The sequence below is a fragment of the Rhineura floridana genome, chromosome 2 (genome assembly GCF_030035675.1).
Source record: "Rhineura floridana isolate rRhiFlo1 chromosome 2, rRhiFlo1.hap2, whole genome shotgun sequence".
Taxonomy (NCBI): domain Eukaryota; kingdom Metazoa; phylum Chordata; class Lepidosauria; order Squamata; family Rhineuridae; genus Rhineura; species Rhineura floridana.
Window position 1 is genome coordinate 149,804,576 of NC_084481.1, and position 14,327 is coordinate 149,818,902.

The 14,327-nt window shown below is 39.1% G+C and overlaps 1 protein-coding gene across 3 annotated transcripts in view; it reads right to left on the reverse strand.

The window, feature by feature from the left end:
• LRRC4C (leucine rich repeat containing 4C) overlaps positions 1–14,327 on the reverse strand; it is a 637,988-nt gene that overhangs the window by 538,580 nt on the left and 85,081 nt on the right. For all 3 annotated transcript variants that reach the window (XM_061613155.1, XM_061613154.1, XM_061613153.1), the window contains exon 2: positions 154–331. The gene's annotated coding sequence lies outside the window, so the exon portion shown is untranslated. The remainder of the gene's footprint in view (positions 1–153; positions 332–14,327) is intronic.

Genomic DNA, 14,327 nt, shown 5'->3' on the forward strand with positions numbered 1-14,327 from the left:
CACCATCAGTAGTAATATTTGAAAGGGTTGTTTTCTTCCTCTTTGTAACAGACTGCTAAAAACAAATGGCACGGATGAATAGAAATCTGCAGCTATGCACATATTGGAAGAGAAAATGTCAGGCAACTTGAAATGAAAACAATAACTGATTACCTGTGTAGGATTGTTCAGTGAACAACTCCCCAAATTTCCAAAATGGAGTCCATTTGCTGGTTTGTTTATTTTTGTTACAGCTCTATATCTCTCCTCATCACCAGACCAAATAGAATAATTTCTTTTCTTTCTTTTTTTTCTCCCCTTTCTTCTTTTTTTCCTCAGTTGGACCTTTTACCTGGGTGTAAAAAATATAGAAGTTACGATTCCTTCTTTCTATTTAAAACCATCTTTAATTTTTTTATGAGCTCCAAACATTTCACATTGTATACACAGAAATAGGCACAATGTAGACTCCTTTGAAACACAAACACAGATTGGTACTGTTGCAAAAAAACCCACCCAAAACATGAAAAGTGCCATGTCTGAATGCAGCCTAGGTAAGGATGAGAAATAATTTCTGCCCCCACTCAACTGAACTCACCACCAGCTGCTGGCAAGTTACCCCTGCCTCACTGGCTACTCCTTAATATTTTGTTGTTTTCAATATTGTTTTCCATCACTGAATAGAAACACCCATAGTTTCACCCATTATAAGTGCACAAAGGTGTATGTGGATTCTGGGGGTACTTCAGCTAGTACCAAATAGTTTTAAAAAAACCAAACCTTTGCAGTTCAAAGACACCCATAATTTATTTTCCTATAATTTTCTTTAAGTATACAATCAGTAACTTATTAAATTAAATGCTACATAAGTTGCAACAATATTTCAAGCAGTTTTTATTTTTATTTATTTCTAAAAATATCTATATGTCACCCTCTCGTAAAACATCAGCACAATGTACAGCAATATAAAAAACCCCACACATTTTAAACAGCTGCATCGGCCTGTTGGCACAGAAAAGTCTTCAAGAGATACCTCAAAAGTCAAACCTTTGCTGGAAGAGTGCTCTACAGCATGGGACCAGTGTCACCAATTGCCTGACTTCTGACTGAGGCCAGGCAGGCCTCTATAACACAGGGCACAACTAAAAGTACTCCTCCAGATGATCTAAATCAGTTATTCCCAACGTGGGCAGTAGCGCCCCCCTGGGGGGCGTTACAGCCTTTCAGGGGGCATTGGCGTGACAACAAATTTTAGGAGGGCATTTGGGTTCATTAGGGGGTGTTCACATTTGGCGGTCTGATGTGACAGTTGAAGCATTTAAGTTTAATTTTATTTAATACACAAATCATTAATTTTTAAACTGTTTTGTCCCCAGTTAGAATGTATTTAATAGTCTCAATTCATGGAAATAACACTATAAATAGTGTGTGCTCTTTAGTAAAGAAATTCTGAATAGCGGCCAGTGTCATATCAAGGAATGGGGATATTAGCCACGCCCCGGCATTAGGTAATGTTCCGATGCTGTCTTGAGGGATGTTGGAACCAATCACGAGAGAGCGTTTGATAAGCTGGGTGTATTGGTGGAGGGCGCATTCTTCCAATGGATGAGTGCCGTGTGCAAATGGTGACGCAGACAGTCAGTTATTTGCTGGTTTTCTTCAGGAATGGGACACACTTGCTACCTGTTGTTTCTGTGATGTTTAAATGAACTTGTTTAACGAAAGCGACTAGCAAATAAAGATTCCTCTTTTCAAAGCCAATTTATTTCTGCAGATATACATTACCACTGCAATGAACTGGTAATTAAAAATTCCAAACTTTCGATCATTTCATATACAGTTCAAATCATTTTTCTAAAAGTAAAGATTTTGAATGGTCTACTCCTCAAATATATATTTTGTTTAATGGAAGCTAAAAGAGCCACTGTGTCAGATGAGTTCAGGAAGTATTTTTCAATCTCTCAATATTGTTTTATTAAATCTCAAATGAATTTCATATTTTTTTATTACTTGTACCAGCCATCACTATATTTCATTTTCAGCAAGGAGGTTACATATTGTCCCTGGAAATGCACACAATGAAGGACAAAAAAGGATCCATTTCCAAGCAAGATCAGATACTTTTATTCCACAGAAAGCTATTAAAAACCACTACCCAGATGATACTTGTCCCTCTTTTTCATTTTCAAGATGACAGGATGATAGGAGAGGGTGCTATGTTATGTGGATCAAAACATAGTGCTTGAGTCCAAAATCTTTTTGCTGACCAATAGGCCTCCATAATCAGTGACTAAGAGCAACTGTGGCCAACCTTTGGGCTCCCACAAATCAGCAGGAAAAAATGTGACTTGGGAAGACAAAAGGACCATTTCAGGAGCTTAACTAGACTGAAGATCTCACATAAGGTGTGTGTTCCTCATAGTATCCAATATGTGTGGAACAATAGTAACCTTGTAAGGCTACCAGGGACACTGTATGGAAGAAAAGATGACTCCCCCATAGGTACATGTGAATAGCCATCTTTTTCTCTGTACAATTTCCAAGGAAGGGGCTGCATATTATGAAATAGAGTCACTTTCTGGGAACATTTTACAACAGACTTCTGGTCATGCAGCCAAAGAGCTGCTCTCAGCAGCTTAAAATGTTAAGGAAGAAAGAGGCAGCTCTCAAACAACATCATAAGTACTGTAGCAAACCATGCACGCTTTGGTTCATTGATTATACTGCTTAATCTGTGCATGGGTCTAAGGGAGGCAAAATGGGAAGGTTTGCTCCAACATATAGAGTGAATCTGAATCCTTCCCAACCCACAGCATTAGTTCCAGTGCATTCTGATAGCTGAATAGATGAACATTTAGATGATGAAATGTGCAGCTTATGCAACTCTTGTTTATCTTTATTAAATACCTCTGCCTCAAAAAGAAAAAAAAATAATTGTAACAGATTAAAATATTATGATTCATATGTTGATGTGGAGAAATAACCCCTATTCAAGACAGATGTTTGAAAGCCAGATCTTCCCCTTCCTACTTTCTACAAATTCTGATCCTGGTTGTGATGCTGCTATTATTATTATTATTATTATTATTATTATTATTATTATTATTATTATTATTATTATTATTATTATTATTTCTATCCCACCCCAAAGGGTGGCAAACCAGTGCCAAAACTCTAAGAAACAACTTAAAACATCTTAAAAACAAAACATCTTAAAAACAATTCCAACACAGATGCAGATTTGGATAATATTACTACTTAAAAGGCTTGTTGAAAGACAAAGGGCTTCAGTAGGCTCCGAAAAAATAGCAGAATGGCTCCTATCTAATATTTAAGGGGAAGGAACTCCAAAGGGTAGGTGCCACAACATTAAAAGTCCCTATGTTATGCAGAACAGGCCTCCTAATAAGATGATATCTGCAGAAGGCCCTCACCTGCAGAGTGCTGTGACTGACTGGGTATATAAGAGGTAAGATGGTCTTTCATATATCCTGCACCCAAGCTGTGTAGGGCTTTGTATACCAAAACCAGCACTTTGAATGTTCCCACATTTCTGATATAGTAGCCTTTTGCAAGTGGACAAATACCTTGTATCCATCTGCATCACATACATGTTTGTTTTTTAAAATAAAAAATGCAACCTCTGTTATGTTTCAGTCAGGTGCATTTGTCCCTATCCAGTCATTTCAGTTTGTTTTGTGGTCTTCACATTTTAGATTCTGATTTTGCTGCAATTCTTGTTAGGTTGACAAAAAGATGTCATCCATCATCAGCTTCTATTTTCTGCTTTATAAATTTTGATGCCTCAAAATGAATTTTGCCAGGGCCCATCTTTTTGCCTGCTCTAACAACAGCAGTTATTACCATGTTTCAGGAAACAAAATCACACATCCTTTTCTCTCACACATTGAACACAAACACCTTGCCACTGCTGATTGGGATAATTTGAGGTTACTATAGGTAATCTAATTTCAAATGTCCTTTTTTAATAGAATGAGGACTGAATTAAATGTGACCTAACACATTGCAGGGAGGAGACCCTTTTACAAGCATCCTGGAATATGTCAGAAATTTAGGCATTGCTGCCAAACCCCTCCAAATCATCCACTTGAGACCCTCAAATTCTGTGCTTACATTAAAATATGCTTTTTAATACGATGACTTCTTTCTAGATTTATGTATCCATCTTATTCTTTGGGCTCAAAAAAAGGAAGAAACAGAATTGTGACAGTGATTTCCCCCCCTTAATTACATGTAATGTGTAGATGTAATTTTTTTTTCTATTTCTTAATGTCAATGTCAGGCATGACCACAACATAACATACTATGGCAGTCATAAGAATCCAAGCTCTGCTATGTATGCATATATATTTTTAGGGGGAAACATCTATTTAATTTATAATATTCATTATAGATATGGTGTCCCGTTATTTGCTGGGTTTGTATGCATATTTTCTTACAACCTAGAAACTTATTTTTACATTTCATTGTTTACTTTTTATTTTGTATAGTTTTATATCATTGCTATGAATACTGATTATACAAGTGCTACTTTTTACCCTTGAGTGTGCAATTCTAATTATATACACTTATCGGAATCAAGTCCCATTGAACATAATGGGCCTTTCTTCTAAGACATGTATAGGTTTGCACACTTAATATTGTAAGTATTTAAATGCTTTGGTAGTATCATTTTGATTTTTACATCAATATGTCAAGCATCAAGGTGGTTTATAACAGATGCTATTGGAGGTTGCTGATTCATAGGGTCGCCATGAGTCGTAATAGACTTGAAAGCATATAACAACAAATGTCAAGCATATTTTGGTGGTCCCTTTTCCATTGTTTATTTTACTGTATTGAAAGCAAATATGAAAGTAGTATTCTTGAGCATATCCTACAAAACAGACTATAATATAAAACATACTTCAGTATACACTTCAATGTCTCCTCCCTTCTTTCCTTAGCAGGTGGCTTTCTGTGTTCCTTCCCAGCTGTTCATTAGGCCATACAAATCTATTATTCCTACTCATCCACCTACCATCCACTATTCTAGGGGACTGTGCACTTTATCCTTTGAACAAGCAGGAACATTGCTCTCTATCTGTCCAGCTAATTAAGCAATGGAAAGGGACAAGCAGGAGGATAGTGGCATTTTAGATGTGCAGGAAGCTGCCACTGCTCACTACACTGTGCATGCTCCATTCCTTGTTCTGTTGGTCTCATCTCCTCCTATGTAATGTTGCATCCCATCACAACTGCACAGCTTGAGTGGATGGAGTTGCCTGGTGTGCTGCTGGGCCCACAGAAACCTGGAGTTAGCCCTACAGACAATTCCCAGGATTACGAAGAAAAGGCAACTGAAACTGTATACAGTAAAATAGATTTGGACTATAAGCATAGAATTGCATTGTTGTTGTTGTTGTTGTTATCATCTGTATCATCATCATTATCCCTTGCTTTGGCTGCAAATAGCTCTTGCCAGTAAATATATGTTAGATGAGCTAAACTTAGTTTATATATTTCCCTGAACATAAGGTCGGTATCTATTGTGGGTTTAGCCAGATGTTGTTATGCTGCCCACAAGTTACTTGGTCCATAAGAAATGAAAAGATCTAAAGTTCAAAATCACCCGTAACAGATGCAAATGTGTCTTACACAAAGTTAGGGTATGTGGTCATTACAATTACAATTTATACAAGATTTTTAAAGGTTTTTTAATACAAACAATAGCAAACATTAATACATACATATGAAATTTTAAAAAAAACCAAAAATGTCTCCTGAATCAAAAGTGTCTAAGTATTTAGTCCATACTAATGAATGAATACACATTTCTACTATAGTGCTTTTGTAAAAGCTGCTGGTTATCTTGCTTGTAGATTTTAAATCTGTGCCTCAATGGAGCAAGATGCGAATATTGTGGCAAGATGCGTTTCGACTTGTGTGTCTTTATCAATGGCCTTTCAAACACATATTAACAAGTTTTCACTTGGATGAAGAGTAATAGGTGCAGGATGGATGCATTTCCATTAATTCATTTTTTATCCAGTTCCTCTGGACAATTTTTATCAACGGCATTCATGTAAAGCCCCCTTGAAATCAATGAGGGTTGATAAAAATTGTGCAGAGGAACTGGATAAAAAATGCTGTTGATAAAATTGTCCAGAGGAACTGGATAAAAAATGAATTAAAGGAAATGCATCCATCCTGCACCTATTACTCTTCATCCAAGTGAAAACTTGTTAATATGTGTTTGAAAGGCCATTGATAAAGACACAAGTCGAAACGCGTCTTGCCACAATATTCGCATCTTGCTCCATTGAGGCACAGATTTAAAATCTACAAGCAAGATAACCACCAGCCTTTACAAAAGCACTATAGTAGAAGTGTGTATTCATTCATTATTATGGACTAAATACTTAGACACTTTTGATTCAGGAGACATTTTTGTTTTTTAAAAAATTCATATGTATGTATTAATGTTTGCTATTGTTTGTATTAAAAAACCTTTAAAAATCTTGTATAAATTGTAATTGTAATGACCACATACCCTAACTTTGTGTAAGACCCATAAGAAATGAAAACACTTTTGGCCCCAGTCCTGCAATCCTAGTTCCTGACTATAGACTGTGTGCATGCTGTTGCCTCTGTAGAACATATACAGTAGATAGCTAGGGAAATCATTTAGTAGGAGTGTGTATTGGCTCTTTGTGTACCCTGAAAAACAAGACCAATCAGGGTGATTCAGCACAGATTCTCACATTCCTGAGCTGGATCTCACTGTTAGCAAAGACATCTCAAGGCAGGTCAGGGACTCAAAAGCCTTCTTAGTAGCTCTGTTGCCCCATTTCCCCCCCCAAAGTTAAATGCACAACCTTCCCCCCTTTCTGAGAAATGAAACCAACCTGACTAGAGAGCTTGGAAGGAGAGAGTGGAGAGGAAAGGGGAGGGGTGAAAAGATGGGAGCAGTGGAGGCTGGTCCATTGGGGCTAGTGGGGCACTGCCCCATCAACCTCAGTCTGCTTTTAGCCAATTCTTATGTACAATGAGTCCAAGGGGTAGTCCTGGCTGGCAGCTTCCTCCACATCCTTTGTCTCAGTCTTGCCCTTGTAGAAATCAGTAGGGAGGGGAACGGAGGCAACACTAGAATTAGTTGACTCTGCTTCTCATTGGCTCTGGCTCCATCTATTGTTGGGCTCCGTGTCTTCTGCCCCGCCAGACCCAATGAGCACCAGCCACCGCTGGGTGGGAGGTGTCTTTTGTCTTGACATCAAGTCTAGCTTTTAATCACAGTAAATTATTTTCCCAGTGCCATCCAATCACAGCAGTCGCGTTGAAGTAAATTGTCAGCTGATTGTTGGGGTTTGGGAAGTGCTATGCAAATAGCAGTGCCTACAAAGTTCCTTTTATCCAAGCCCCATCTTTATGTGATGTTTTGAAGACATCAGGTGTAGGACAGGTTGGCATGAAAATGGATTTGCTGAAATGGCCTCACGGGCTAAATGGGGAAGCCTGTCTACTTTACATAACAAGTTTACATGGACCTCTTATCTGGCACTAGAAATAGGCAAAATAGAGTCATAGAACATCACTGTTACTCTCTTCCCAATTAGTACTATTAGGTAAAATACTCTATTATACATATGTCACACACACATACGATATACATATACATATGCATATCTATATCTGTATCTATATATCTGCCTGCACAAAAAATTACTGCTGACACAACGGCATTTACTCCCACCTCCCCCATGCATCCCCAAGTCTGTTCTAGGCATTCCCCAACCCTCTGGAACAAATTTGGGGAAGGTGAAGAGAGCATGCGGGGGAGAGGGAAGGGGAGGGGGGACTAACGAGATAAGTTAGTAGAATACTGCCCACTGAGAATACCAGAGTGGTGTACAGAAATAGAATAGAATATATAATACAGACCATAAAACCATATTCAAACATAAACAAACTACAATAAAAGCTGTATTAAATTAAAATAAAATAACATGAGAAGGCTTGGGAGAAAAGAAGTTTTCAGCAAACATCAAAACATAACAATGTTTGGTCTTGCTTCACCTCTAAGGGAAGAGAAGCCCACAGACCTGGTGCCACAATACTAAAGGCACATGTTCAAGTCGCAATGGTGCTCTATTCCACTCCAGATTGAACACATTTTCAAAAGTGGCTCTGGTAATTGTTTGCATGGCTGTGAAAACAACTGGTGCATATCTACCTGTTCAAGCTTCTTAGAACTCTGCATCTGGCAACATTCAGTATATTCTTTGTCTTGAACTTCCTTTGGCCTCTCAACTAATTCTTCTCAACTGAGATGGAAAGAGGTCCCTTTTGTAACTAGAAAGGTATAAGTTACTAGCTAGCTGCTGCTAAATCAAAGGTTGCTCAGTTTTGACGACAATCTAATGTGCCACATATCTATTGCTCATTAGCAACAACATTCTTGGGATCTTACAATCACAAGCAAAGTGAGAAAACAAGATTGGGTGGCTTGAATTATGAAAAAGGAAAAGAAATCTTTTTTTGAAAAATTGTTTCCCATTTACCTTATATACCAATGTCAACAATCCGAGCCAGTGATTTACAGAATCATTTATCCATTACAAATGATCAGACGTTATTGCGTTGTTTCTTACTTTTAGTTGTACCAGTTTATAAGCTGTATTCTTGGAGAGGGAGGGCTTTTCAAGGTTATTTCTTATTTGTATGTCTTTTCTCATTTGTATGTCTTCATGTTATTTGTATGTCTTCTCTAATGGAACCTTTAGCTTCTATTTGCCATCTTTTTATCAATCTTTATGTTATATGCTATTATATCCAGAACAATTCCATCCCCCTCCAATAAAATTCAAGTTTTTAAAAAAAGGAAATTGTGAGATATAAATGGAAGAGATTAAGCAGCAATGTTGCCTGTTTCAATTAAGAAAGAGGCTCACATAGACACAGCAAAATTTTTATCTTCTTTTGTCCTTGAGTCTCCACTGAGGTGAATTATTATTTCAGCATTTGGAAAGGCACATAATCAGGACGTTTGCATGATGCAGATGAACAGAGGATTAGACATTAGTGTCTCGAGGAAAATGAACTCGAGGAAAAGATCAGCATACAATTCATCGATTTCCCCAGGCAGTCAGCAGAAAATGAACATATATTGACCAATGAGTGGAATAATAGCTTTGTTGACAAGCTCACAGGAGACATTCAATCTCTACACCAAGTGGGCAGAGCAGTGGAATCAGAGAGAAAATAAGTCATCCACTCTTTTCCCTTCACCATAGCCACCATCCTTTGAATATTGGCTAGATAATACCACTAGTTCTTCCTGGATTTTTGGGCCACTGTTCCCCCCCCCACTTCATAAGCCATGTGAATTACCAACAGACGGAAAAAAATTGAAAGAATAGTCCCAGCAAGATATCTCAATATCTAATTACAATACTTTGAAAATTATTTTCTTTCTATTTGTCTGAACTCAGGTGTGCTTAGAAATTCCTATGAATTTCCAAAAGTGATTGTAATGGCAACACCACCTTCTAGGATATAAGGAGCAGACCCTTAACCACAGCTGGAAATCTGAAATATGTTTATCAGTCAAGAGGGAAGTGTGGCTGGGGAGGAGGAGATGAGTGCTCTAGTTTATGGACCAGTTTATGTGATTTGGATCTGGTATACAATGGAAGCTCATTATGACATGATTTGCTGTACCATGGATTCAGATATACTGCAGGTATTATGATGTCTTCAAGTACAACACTGTATACACTGCTACAGAACCCCTATAACATGGGTGCATCCTTTGTCCCATGACCCCTGGATTATAACAAGCTTCCACTGTATTTTGCCAGATATGCAATCACTACTTTCCCAAGTTAATTTGGATTAATTACCCCAATTTCCCTCCACTCTGGGTTAATTCCTCTGATTCCTTCTCCCTGCTATGCTGCAGGGGATGGAATCTGCTGCACTAAGCAACTCCTTATCTTCTGGAAGGTGAAGAAAAAAAGACCCATGTAGAACTTCTGGACAAGGGATGGATGGTGCAACCTAATTCCATCCCATCACAGTTTTGCTGTACATACTCATACGTCTGTTCTAGCCTCCCTCCTTTTTTTTTTCTTTAGAGGATTTTGGAAAGAATGCATGAAAAGTCTAGGTTTAAACCGTACACATTTTGTATTCACTTTCTGTGAAAAAGATTTGCTTCTAACACATTTTTCATTATTTTTCAATATTTTTTTATTTAAAATGCATGCGTTGTATGCATTTTTTTTAAAAAAATATTAAACAGGTTATTTTGTGCACAGGCTTTTGCACTCCAAAACTGCATCACAAAGTCTGGATAAGTGCATATTACAATCAAGTTTGGGAGCATCAGATTGAGCTGGTCTGCTCTGAGAAAAAGACTGAATTCCTCCTCCATCCCTAATCTCCATTTCTCTAGTTTGCTGGGCTCAACAAAGACCTACCACTCAATATTTGAGCAACAAGCACACACTGAAAATGAGTTTTCAAAGGGAGATGTTGACCAATGAAACAATTTAACATGATATGGCACATTACAATAAAACTGAGCATAAGAATATATTAATAAACATTCATTCACATTAAAAGATGACATGTACTTTTCTAAGCGTTACCAAGAAAAATTGTAAGACAAATATTTGACTCGTCCCTGTTCAAGTGAAGATCTACATATCTTGAAGTATTTGATCAGAGGATTCACTCCTCAAAGGATAACATACTACTAGGGTTATAAATCAATGCCTTTATTCATTAGCCTGAATTTTATAATGAATAAAGGACTGATTGTTCAAACATGATTGGAATGACTATTGAACAGTTAATCATTTTATTTCCAATTTAAACTCAGGTTGGGGGGTAGATTGGGCAGAGGAGTCCCTTTGCCCAGCTTTGCTAGCATCTGCCAGCCTCCTGCTGGCCACTACCAGTGGAGTGACACCAGCATCACTCCACAAGCACAGAGCTCCCTTTCCGTCCACCCAGTGGAATCCGGGTCGGCAGTATCCAGCAGAAAGCCCTGACATTCCAAAAACAGAGAGGGGAAGGATCTGAGCCACCCCAGGATCTGTTGGATCCCAATATGGATCTGTTGCCATCATGTAACGACCCTGGGTCTGATCCAGAGTAGCAGGGCCAGTGTCCCCCCTTCTGACCAAGCTGTTGTATGTGGCAGGACTGCAGATACAGCTATGCCTCCCCCCATTCCATTCAGCCCCATCAGGTAGTGATAGCAGTTCAAATTTCAGTCTAAGCAATTTAATTTCCTTGATTAGCAACGGCTATGTGAATGTGTGTGTACACTGTGTTCTCTTCATGTTCCTACCTCTACTAGTCAGAGACTTATAACCAGCTTTCAAAATGGCTGGCTATCTGGTTTGAGCTCCCATACCTTTTCCCTGATAATTGCCCCTCCTACTGTCACTCTAGCAGTTGGCAGCAAATATTAAATTGGGAAATCCATGCTTGCCATTGGCAATCTGAATTTCCCGTTTTGGCTAAGGCAGAAGAAATACAACCTAGCCACATTGTTTATGAATAAAAAAAGCTAAAAACTAGGGATTTTACAAAATGTAACAGACGTAAAAGAACAGCTTCCATTTTGAACTTCACAACTACATTTTAAAAAAAAGATGGTAAAAATTGTAATGAAAGAGATTCATTTAAAACTTTTGGAGCAAAAAGAAATTGAAGAAATATGTCTGGAGATTCCTACACCAAACACATTAAAATGAAAATATTCTTAAAGGATTCTCAAAATAGATGCAAAGATGGAATCTTGCCATATGCCATTACTCCAACGAGTACTTTTATTTACTTGAATAACTCCCACAGCAAGTCATTCTTCATCACCCTTAGCATTACTAATAAGAGCTGTTATAGATGGATATAATGATGAATATGCACATTGTGTGGGTGTTAAACTTCACACGTTTCTTTTTCTTGTCTCCGATTACATGGCAAACTGCTAAAATGCAATGCAGAAAGATACTATGTGGAATGTGTGTGTATCAGTGGTGTATAGAATGGGAGAGAGCAGATTTTCACAAATATTTTTGTCAGTAGTGAAAACCACCCCTTCTCTCTTTGACTTGAATGGGCACAAACTGTAAATGTGAGATCAAATCAGTGTTCTGTCTTCTCCCAGTTCACCTAAAGGACCTTTGACCTGCTGGGTTTGAGAGATAATATTAAATGAGCCAAGCTCTCCCTTTGGCAGGGTTGGACAGCCTGCGGCCTTCCAATTGTTGCTAGATTCCTTCAACCTCAGCCAGTAATGGTTAGAGATTAAGGAAGGTTTTTTTGTCCAACATCATCTTGGTGGTCCCAGGTTCCAACCTTTGTTATATGGGGTGCTCAGTGTCATGTGCCACCTGAAAGACATATAGTATGTTCCTGTTACCAGTCAGGTTTTCAGTCAGCTCAGTACGTTTTCTGGAACTAATGGGTCCACAAGATGCCATGGATTTATGCCAGTATTGACCTTCTAGCTCCTGAGCTGGGGTAAGTCTTGTTGGAGAAAAATCTGAGGGCCCTTTGACCAGCCTCACTTTCCTGGGCTTAGAAATTGACACATATACTCAGTTATGGAGGCTATCTGCTGGAAAGACTGATGAGGTATGTGATGGCTATACACAACTACCCTGGGTCCCTGGACACCTGGGGAAGGGAGACCTGGCTACAAGAGAGTGTAGCCCTCTCTTACACCCTGCCAGTCCCTATTTGAAGTTCTCGCTGCCAGCAGATAAGAAATCACAAAGTTTAAGAAGGCCACCCCTTGTCAAACAGCCTCCAAATTTCCTTGGGGTCCCTCTGAAGCCTCTTGAAATAGTGTGGCATAATGGCTTCAGGTGTGGTAAAAATAGAGAGAAACCACTAAACACAAAGAAAAACAGCAGACTTGCAGGATGTGCAATACAGAATTATCACAGAAAATCAATGCCCCCCCCCGGGAACAAAACAACAACAACAACAACTGGATAAATGCAATCCCCTTGCCCTAGCATAAACAGTCCCTAGACTTACCAGGCCCTTTGTGCAATTCCTTACACATGAGTAGCCCTTTGTTCCTTGGGCCCTTTCTCCCAGGCACCTTATCACAATGAAAAACCCCTTGTTCTAAAAAGCTCCATTAAACCTTAATAAATACTCTTCTTGTCAATCATATGTGCTGCCCAACATGATTCAGCCAGCGGGAAGCAGTTATGCCTTTCATTTTCTCACCCTTAGACCAGAGATGTGACATTCTACATATGTAATAGAGCGGTGGTTCCCAACCTTTATGAATATGGGATCCCCTTTATAAGCTCAAAAAAATTCATGACCCCCCCCCACTCTAATTGTAATTTTAGCATCTGTTAAGTGAAAAAATGGGACATGGCAAAATCACATCTCCAAATACCCTTTCCATAAAAAGCTCCCTGCAGACAGGGAGGTATTGCTTTCTTTTCTTAATGCAAAGGTTCATGAAATTGGTATCCCCCTCCCCCCCACACACAGTCTGAAGATGTACAGTCCTGTCTCCCAACACCAGTGGGTTACAGTGGTGGGATAAGATCCAGGTTCAAATCTCCACCCAGCCATTAACCCCACTGGGTGTAAGGATAAAATAGAAGGGGGGAGAACCATGTGCACCACCTTGAGCAACTTGGAAGAAAGGTGGGATATAAATGCAATTAAAATTAAATAAATAAATATATTTCAGCAGCAGTATGTGGACCCCAGCCTCAGCCAAACTGCTGACCTTTTAAAATAATAATAATAATAATAATAATAAAAGCAATGTGGTAGTGGTGGGGATGCTAGATTGTGAAGACAAAAGGGTGGATACATTGAGGAGGATTAGTACTTTTAGGCTTTGGGATGATCATCAGAACTGATGACTTGGTTAGCATGCACTTGGGGAATGAGAGTGGAGCAGAAGACAGATCAGCGCATGCACATACATAAACACACCTGCCCCCCATGCAAGCAACTGCAGACATGCATGGATTTGGGCACATGAGAGGGGGGAAGCCCTGAATTGCCACAGCATCTTCGAGAGAGAGATGGGGGGGCAGACTGTAGGTGGAAAAAGGGGTGATGCTGTCACACACACACTTAGCCTCAGAGATGGGGGGGGGGCGAGCAAGTCCTGAGCTTCCTCACTGCTCCTTGGCTCTATTTGGGTCAAAGGCGAGATCTGGGCAGCCTTGTTAATAAGAATAATTTTTTAAAAGAGATGGCAGTGAATCAGGAGACAAGAAAGGCAGGCAGGCTGGCTGCCAGGAAGGAAGGGAGAAAGCAGCCTTTCCTTGCAGCCTTGCTTCTTTTTG